This window comes from Fukomys damarensis, unplaced genomic scaffold (genome assembly GCF_012274545.1).
Source record: "Fukomys damarensis isolate Sample0158 unplaced genomic scaffold, DMR_v1.0_HiC HiC_scaffold_33, whole genome shotgun sequence".
NCBI classification, from domain to species: Eukaryota; Metazoa; Chordata; class Mammalia; order Rodentia; family Bathyergidae; genus Fukomys; species Fukomys damarensis.
This window is the reverse complement of record NW_022900945.1, coordinates 49,974,350-49,983,890: the sequence shown is the minus strand read 5'-3', so window position 1 is coordinate 49,983,890 and position 9,541 is coordinate 49,974,350. Positions and strand designations below refer to the sequence as shown.

General features: G+C 40.9%; 1 protein-coding gene across 8 annotated transcripts in view; it reads right to left on the bottom strand.

The window, feature by feature from the left end:
* Pde4dip (phosphodiesterase 4D interacting protein) overlaps positions 1 to 9,541 on the bottom strand; it is a 211,035-nt gene that overhangs the window by 135,926 nt on the left and 65,568 nt on the right. The window contains exon 1 of one of the 8 annotated variants that reach the window (XM_019207347.2): positions 638 to 721. The exons of the other annotated variants lie outside the window; for them this stretch is intronic. The gene's annotated coding sequence lies outside the window, so the exon portion shown is untranslated. Of the gene's footprint in view, positions 1 to 637; positions 722 to 9,541 lie in introns of those variants that run through there. 8 annotated transcript variants of the gene reach the window in all.

The following is a 9,541-nucleotide window of genomic DNA, read 5'->3' as shown; positions in this document are numbered from 1 at the left end:
TGGGGCAGGGCCGAGGCTGGGGACAGAGGCCGGCTACGGCGACATGGCCGGGGCGGGCGCTCTCCCGGGACTGGGACTGGGCTCGCCGCTCTGGGTGTTGGAGCGAGCGCGCTTTCCTTTTTTACCTCGGGGAGATATTTGCGGAATCCCTGACAGGGAACATGCTGTGTGAACTCGGACACAAGTGGTGTAACCCGACTCCGGGTGGGACTGGGCTGTCACCCTCCCGAAGCCTGTCCGGCCCAAGTGCTAGCAGTTAACCCTTCTGGGAACTGAGGGGGGCTGACCCCCTAGGCGCTTCCCGGAAATGGGGCAGGGGAGTCCTTCACGGTGGCAATAAAGCCCAAAGGAACCTGAGCAGAGAAATGAGGTTGCTATGGCAAAGAGCACGTGTAGACAACTTGGCCCTCACAGGGGTGACCAGGGGGCTCACACTGTTTCTTTTCTGAGAGGTGCAGATCTTAAGAGCTACTACAGGGCAGTCTCTGATTCCCTCTGGTGATCCGGAGCTCTCCCCTGAGCTCTTCCAGTTTTTCTCTCGGTGGTTTTCAACCTCAGAGGCACTTTACGCGAATGGACTTTCTCCCACGCTCCTCCCCGAGTGGACTCCATGGCCACCCTCAAAAAGAGAGCAAACCTTCGAGCTGGGTGGAACCCTCACAAACCGTACACCGGTCCCAACGGTGCACTAACAGGGCAGCAGTGGGCTCCTCCTCCCCGCAAGATGGGGAGAAGCGAGAGGGTGGGAGGGTCGAGGGAGGGCCCGTCATCCTGGAGCCCGGAGATTCAGCCAGTCACTCTCAGCTCTGGCACCTGCCGCGTGAGTCGGCCCTGGTCACCAGATCCTGCTCACAGAGCCATTTAAGACCCGTGAGTGACAGCTGCAACATTAGCAGGAAGTATTATTTATACCACATCACGTGGGACACTAAAGGTGTCTCAGAGCCAACCGTGCAGCACAGATAAGCACAGTTCAGTAATACCATGTTGGAAAAATTAGTATGTACATCCAAAGTGAAGCAAACTTTAAAGTTTTACACTGAAATTAGGCACTGCCTTGCCCAATCTACATGCTTTTCATTTTTCCAATTTTTTCTCAAACCTGTATCATGATTCCAGTCAACACTTCTCAGTACCTGCCGGGAGGAATAATGCGGGTAGGATAAAGGATAAAACGACCCCAGACCTCAAAAATGTGGGCAGCCAGCCAGCTGATCACTACACGTTTAAGAAGTATTTCCCACTTCCAACCTGTGTTTTTCAAACTTTTTGCATTTTATATTGCAGTCCAGCGCGCGCGCGCGTACACACACGCACACACACACACACACACACACGCACACACACGCACACACCCCATATGCCCACTCAACTGAAACAATCATTTAACAAAGTAATTGTTACCACCATCAGGTGTGGTGTAAGCTGAGAGCTTCTGGTCTGTTTCTCTCTCTGGGAGGGATGTACTTAACTGACTTCATGGATGGCTGATACATTTTGAGGAACATGGATTCTACAGGAACCCAGAAGAAAGGGTGAACAAATCCTAGTGGGCTGATAGTGGAGAAAGCTTCATCAGTGGTTGAACGAAAGACAGAAAAAGTTTGAGTGGCTCAAGTGGCCTCAGGAGAACAGAATTAGAACTGGGTCTTCTTCCAAATAGATTTGACTTGCAACTACGAAACACATTTCTTCCCCTACAAAGTTGATAACTTAAGCCAAAGTATTTCCAATTTTCAAAAACAAATCCACACATTCACAGTTAATTTAGCTATCTTCATCTAAATTTTACTTTTAGAATAAATGAATATCATGTAAGCTTAAAGAGAGTGGGAAGAAAAATCTAAATTAAAACTGAAAAAAAAAAAACAACTCTGAGCCAGCGTGACAGTGTTCATCTGTAGTCCCAAGCTACTCAGGAGGCTGAGAGAAGAGGACCTCCAGAGCCCAGAAGGTGGAGACCAGCCTAGAAAACACAGGGATGTTCCATTGACAAAAATAAAAATATAAATAAAAAATCTTTTCTGGTTTCATCTCTGTTAGCTGAGTGACCTGGAGGTATACATCTTTGGAAATGGAACTATACTCATTTATATAAAGAAATGGTTGAAAATAGGATAATTTTTAAGGCCCTTTCCTGATTAAAGTTCTTAGAGGGATAACCCAGTTATTATCACTTACATTGTTCTCAAGAGGGGGCCGGGGTGCTGCATCCTAGATTAGTATTTAATCTTTGCTTGACTACTTGGAAATAAAACTGCATAAGAATGCAAGATATTCTTATCCAATCTAGATTTTTCTACATATTTATGTCTTGTTTTCCTCTATGCCTATGATATTTTGTCCTCCTCCCATCATTCTGGGCCCCTTTCTGTGTTTTTCAACCAGCTTCTTAAAGCCAGTGTTTGAATGATGGTAAGTGCTTACCTTCTGCTTTCTTTTCACATTTTCTCCCTGAGAGCTTTTTACTCACTTTTTAGTACTATAACTTTTACCTCCCAAGTAACCCTCAAGTCTCTAAGATTAGCCTTGTCACCCAAGATCTATGTCTGTATGTCCAATTCTTTACTAGAAAGCTCAACTTGAATGTCTCATCCTCACAAACTTCATAGCAAACACCTTTTCAATCGTCTCTATCAGATTTACTAGAATCCACCTCAACCATCTGTTCTCCAGGTTATAGCCAAAGCCATGGTTTCAAAACTTAAATATAGCCTGTTATTTCCCTTACTTAAAACTCTTCATAGCCATCTCATCGCTTTTAGAGTAAAAGGAAAATTCCATCACTTGTCTAAGATATCTGCTTTTTTTGTTTTTGTTTTTGTTTTCAAATCTCAGTTCAAATTCCATCCAAGCAAAGCCTCCCTGCTACCCTAGTCGTCTTCCTCTTCTGAATTCCTTCTGAGGCAGATAGCAACATTACCCAGTGTGTATATGCTGCCTTTTGGTATTGCTTTTGTTACCCTGGAGGATTATTTACACTGTTTGGCTATATGATGTTCCGTGTGTTTGACCTCCCCCCTAGTCTAAAGCTGTTCCTGAAAGGGCCAGTGATTTATATGTCTTCCTCTGCTCCTGCGGCTTCCACAACAGCCAGAGACAGCTCTGCAGTCATGGAACCTGTCGCAGCCTCAATCATCTCCTCAAACAGACCAGAGTATTTTTAGACCAGCAAGAAGTATTCTGTGTTTTTGTATTCTCCTTGCACGGTATTTACAATACACTCCCTCAATATTTGTGGACTTAGTGAATAAATAAGTATTCCATAAATATTATATGTTTTGCTGGTCTGCTTTGTTATCTATGGGCTAACTTACCTATATTATTCTCATAGCATCTTTTCATAGTTCTGAAGAAATTACGTTTGCTAAAATGGTGATTGTAGAAAAACAATGTTTTATTCACTGATAGTTCCAAGTTTATAATATGCACATTGTGACATTGTCCCCAAACTCCAATTTATATCTGACTTCTTAGTACAAATCTCCCCTTAAATTTAAACATTTCACATTTGTGATATCTAAAAATAAACTCGACCCCCTATCATAAACACGTTTTTGCCTCATTAGACCCAATTCCCATTTGTAACAACTCAGTATTTCTATTTGTTTGGGCCAAAAACTTTTAAGTCCTTCTTGACTCAGTCTCTCTCATATACATTATTTCCTCTGTTTGAAAATCTTATTATTTTTAATAAATATAATTTCACAGCTAGATATAGATATAGATTCCAAATGCCATCACTGCCACTGGGACTTCTCCCACAAGATACCATCATCTCTGCCTCCCAGTTATCTGAGTCGCCCCGCTTTGCTGGTTTCCACCTTGTCCCCTATAATCTGTTCTGACCACTGCACCAGTGTCCCTGTGAGGCTTCTCGTCTGCTGGAGACCTCTACTGACTCCTGCCTGAGAGTGAGGGGCCATGTGGTCTCTCAGCCCATAAGGTCAAGGCCCTGCATGATTGGAGCCTCTCTTCTCTCTTCTCCTCCAATGACCTCTGCACTCTTTTCCTGCTACTTTCCTGTACTCTGTTCCAGCCACACTGGTCCACAGGGCCTTTGAGCAAGTTGATCCTTGTGCTTGGTCTGCTCCCTCTGTGTACAGTACAGCTGCAGAATGTTCTTCCTCACCTTAATTTTTAAATTTTTTTTATTTTTATTCATCCGTGTTTGTAGTACATAATGATTACATTCATCAGGGGGAGAAGTTGGTAGATGCACATGCCACATCTTAATTTTTTTATGCCCTTGTCTTGGTCTTTGAGCAAATGTCAGATTCTCAGTGAAGGAACCACTCTATTTAAAGGTATAACCTACCCCATGCCTCATCTCAGCAGTCCACATCCCCTTCATTGTGTTTCTTATTCTCCAACACTATTAGAACCTGTATCTAGATGTCCCTGCAAAGCATCATGTGGTTATAGGTGGGGCTTTTCAGAGATGGCTGGATCTAGAGAGTGTGATGCTGAGATTAAATGTGACACTGGGATCAAAGGTGTGTCATTACTAAATTAGTCCACTGATTGGTTTTGGCAAAGTTCTGGGTAGAATTAAGGGTGCCTTAAGGGCAGGTAGCCTGGATGGAATATTGGGGTCAAAAAGAGGGCCATTGCATTGCTTGCTGCTTGCTACTTCACTGCTTTGTTGCCTTCTGCCTGCCATGAACTGTTTGTCCTCTGCCGTGCCCCTCTGCCATACCACCCTACCTTAGAGCCAGCCCACTCTGGACTTAAACCTGTACAACCTGTGAGCTACAACAAACATTTCTTCCTTTAACTGTGGGTGTTGAGTATTTTCTCTCAGCAATGAGAAAAGTAACTAAGACAATCACTATTGCCTTCTAAAATACTGTTGGTTTTGTTTCTTGTCTGTCTCTCCCCACTAACAGGTAAATGCCATGAGAAAGCTGGGATTTGCACTGTTTTGTTCAGTAGTTTGTCACCAGTGCCAATAATGGTGTCTGGTACCTCGTAGGTGCTTATTAAATATTTGTTTGATACTTAACCTGCTGACTCCTTTGGCCTTGTTGCATTTAATTATAATAAAACTCAATCTGAATATGAGATCAGATAGCTGCTTTAGGTAAAAGAGCCTACCTGAAGGCATTCCACCTTATAAAAAGGTTATTTTATAAATAAAATGAAGTATTCTATCAAACTAATGTTAATACAGAATCTGGACTTTCTATAAGAGCTCTGCACAAATGGGGAATAATATATAAAAAATTACAGTCAGAGGATAATATGAACTATACAAATAGGAAATGTTGTAGAAATTAGGAAGGAGAGGTGGTCAGAGAAAGCTCCACAGAGAATTGGCTCTGGGCTGCTCTGAGAGGATGAATCAGCTTGGACAAGCTGGGAAAGAACACAAAGTGGTCCAGGTAGGTGAAACAAGCCAAGGTACAGTGGCCCCACTGCACTGAAGCAAAGGGCACACAGCATCTTGGAACTGGGGGGCAGACATGATGGGACCTGCAGAACCATACGAGGAGATCCTGAAAGTCAGGGAGAGGGGCCTCAAGCCTACTTCTTGAGGCAAATTCTAGCTCTCAGTGTGGATGGGGGTAAGGGGAGGGCCAGGATGCCTACAAGCATGGCTGTGCTTTTCTACTGCTTATCTTTTATCTACTTTCTGTAGTTTTAAAAAAACACACATACCTGGGCTGCACACTCAACCTACTAAGTCAAGCTTTGCAGTCCTGTGTGTTTAAAGCTCTACATTTCTTAGGCAATGAAACACTGCAGATTCCGGAGTTTCTGTCATAAGGGACAGTGCTTCCGCCTCTCTTCCTCTTTCCCTCTTGTCAAATCTCTATTCATCTCTCAAAATGATTTTCCCCAAACATTAATTGCTCTCCCTTGCTTCTCCCTTAATTTCTTTCCACCTCTTCCATAATGTATGAGTCCAGACTGGAAATAAGATCGCAATAATGACTCCATCAATGCCAACAATAGTAGGAGGATTACAGCCCAGCTGCTGCATGTCATGCTACATTATCATGACCAACTGTTAAGTCAGCCTTTAAAAACCTAGCTCAACATTTTCTTAATCACATTCAGACTCCCTCATAGCTCTTCTAATGGAATTATCAAAAACATATTAATCTCTCGTACAAAGATGAAGTTCCACTCCACTAGAAATGATTAACCATCCTGAAAGACACATTTTTTCAAATGCAGTAAAATGTGCACAGATCTGCTAATTTGATATCTGATAATTCATACCTTTATACTCCTTGAAATAAAAATAATATTTTAAGTAAGTTAACACAGTAGACAAGGGAGCACAAAAGAGTGTTTTAAATAATCCTTGATATTTTATTTACAAATATAGTTAATACGATCATGGAAGTATGGAAAGAGCAATAGGTTTTGAACCAAGGGAACTGAGGTCCAAATCTCAGCTCTGCCGTTTTCTAATTCTGTGATTTTGGAACAATTACTAAAGAACAGTTGATGCGCAGAAAGCAGGCAGGATCCTGGGTTCTACACAGGCAGCCATACCTTTAATGCTTTTGTTTTCCCATCTGAGGCAAACAGAGTGAAAATAATGCCTGTTAACATTTGGATAACATAATGGATGTGTGGGCAAGTACTTTAAGATTCTTTGTACATTCCTGCTATTTCTGAAATAGTTTATAATTTAAAAAGTTACTTTATGTGGAGTGAAACTAGGAATTAGAAGAAGAAAGTTATCAATTAGCTATAAGGATACATTTTCTAGTAAAGGTCTCTAGTAATGACTTGATGGACACACTGCCTTCATACATTTATACATCATACTTTTAGTGAGACTTACATTATAAATAATGAATAAATTTCCTATCACCAAAGGGATTTGACTAAAACTAAAGAACTATTTGTCAGGGCTATGGTTAAAAGTCTTTGCATATTTGCTAGAGAGGACTTTAAGATCTTTAGTCATCCTGGTATTCTATGTTTGCATCATATTTCCTCATAGAAATGATCCTACTATTATGATTTGGATCAAAAATACCTCTTCCCCAGAGGCTCATGGGTTCCAAGATGGAGCTTTTGGAAGCTGATCACATCATGGGGCATTAACCTTAGCAATGAGTTCATAGCCAAAGGAGCTTGTAGGAGGTGGGACCTTGTTGGAGGAAGTAATTACAAGATGACCTGAAGGTGTATATTCTCATCCCTAGCCTATTCTCGTCTCTGGTTCTTTCTCTTTTGCTCTGCTTCCTGACAGGGTTTCTTCTGCCCACCCTCCCACTATGGTGTTTCTGCCTTGGAGCAAGCCTGACCCTGGACTCGAAACTCTGAAACTGTGAGTCAAAATAAACCTCTCCTTTAGGTTGTGAGTGTCAGGCATTTTGTCCCAGGGATGGAAAGGTGAACCATAGACCTGCCAAAGCCATTCTTCAATGAGAAAGCTATCATTTTTGAAGAATCTCAGAATATCTGCAAGCTTTCCTATAGCCCTAAAGGGCAATGAAAATCTATCTACTCAGGCTGAGAGTTCTGGCTACTTTCTTCTCTTTTTTTGTTCTCATTTTATTTTATTTTTAAATTAGTTTTATTGGTACATTGTAGATATACATAATGATGGCATCATAGGGAATTTGTACTTGTACATGGTATATCTTGATTCTTCATTCCCCAATCCTTTTCTCTAATTTTAACCCCTCTTCATTTCCTTATTTACCGCAGCTTTGTTTCCATTTTTCCCTCTACTCTTTTTTTCTTTCTTTCCTTCCTTTCCCCATTCCTCCTGGCTTGTTCCCCTTCCCATCTGAACATTTTCTTCCTCTTTTACAATATCTATTGTACATTTTGGTCCTTATTTATCCTTTCAGTTTCTCACAGACAAACAATGTGATATTTAAATGTGTGTCCAATTTATTTCACCTAAGAATATGGTCTCAAGTTGCATTCATTTGCCTAGAAATGTCTCAAGCTTACCCTTCTTAATGGCAGAGTAGCTCTCCGTTATATATATTTAAAAGAGCACACATCTTTATCCACTCATCCATTGATGGGCATTTGGGCTGTTTCCAAGATTTAGCTAATACAAGCTGTGCTACTACAAACATGGGTGCTCATTTTATTGGTGTGGTATGATGCTTTCAATTCTCTTGGGAAGACAGCAAGAAAGAGAATAGCTGGGTAAATGGAACCTCTCATTCTAATTTTTTGAGGAATCTCCACACTGATTTGAATACCATTTGCACCAGTCTACATGCCTACTAGCAGTGGAGAAGGGTTCCTTTTTCCCCCACACTCCTTCCTCCATTTGTTATTAGTTGATTTCTTGATAATAGCCATTCTTTCTAGAATGAGATGGAATCTCAGCATTGTTTTAATTTGCATCTCTCGAATGACTGGTGATATTGAACATTTTTTCATATGTTCATTTGTTTGGCTATTTTCTGCTACAGAAAGAGGTAAGTGAGTGAAAGGTATACCATATTTCCAAAATAAAATGAAGACTGGGACCCAAAGATGGTCTCCAACAGACCATTTAAACTTTAACTTTTATAATTGTCAAATTTTCAAAATCACTTATAGGAAAGGTTCATACAAAAAAATTGTAGGTATTTCCTACTCTTTGGCACCCAGTGCAATATGCCCTAGGACCTCAATTTGCTTTGGATTGAGGGAGATGGTCAGGTGAGAAAAGATGGAGCAGATGGGAAGAGGTGATATATATGTACATATATGTGTATTTGTATACATATATACATTTCTAATATAGGTGTGTGTCTGGGATCTCTACACTGTTTTGACAGAGTTGCACAAATACCAAAGCTTAATTTCTGGCTGTTCTTAATGACTTAGACTCATATTAGAAAATTAATAACTTAATAACACATGATAACACTTTCATATGTTCACTGCAATAATCACCTAGGATTTGACAATACACACACCTCTGAGTGTTTTGTTTTTGTTTTTTTGAGACAGGGTTTCAAATACACTTAAACGGCTGGCCTTGAACTCATGGCAATCCTCCTGCCTCAGCCTCCTGAGTGCTGGGATTATAGACATGTGCCACCATGCCCGGCATAATCTCCATGTATGTTATTTCATTGTATCTTCACTACAATCTCAGAAGTACAAAAATTATATATTATTATCCCAATTTATTACTAGAAAAGAGAGACATCAAAATGTTGGCTAACTTTTTTATCTAAAAAGAGGAAAAGCACAGGCTACAACTTTCCATAGTGCAACTTTATCAAGGCCTCAGTCTTGAGATCATGTGAATCCCACAAGTCTAGGATTCACCTGTGACTATTAAAGCTACATTCCCTTCTACCTTTAGGCACCAACATCTTTCCACAAAGCATCCTTAACTGCAAATCATCTTCCTTGCACCTATGAGAGCCTGACGACCTGAGACTATGACAAAATCATTTTCTGCATTTTCAAAATAAAGAAACCAAAGCTGGCTCTCAAAAAGCTAAATGGAGTTACCAGATGACCCAACAATTCCTCTCTCAACTATACGACCAAGAGAATTAAAAACATATGGTTCTACCAAAACTTGTACACAAAATATTCATGGTGCATT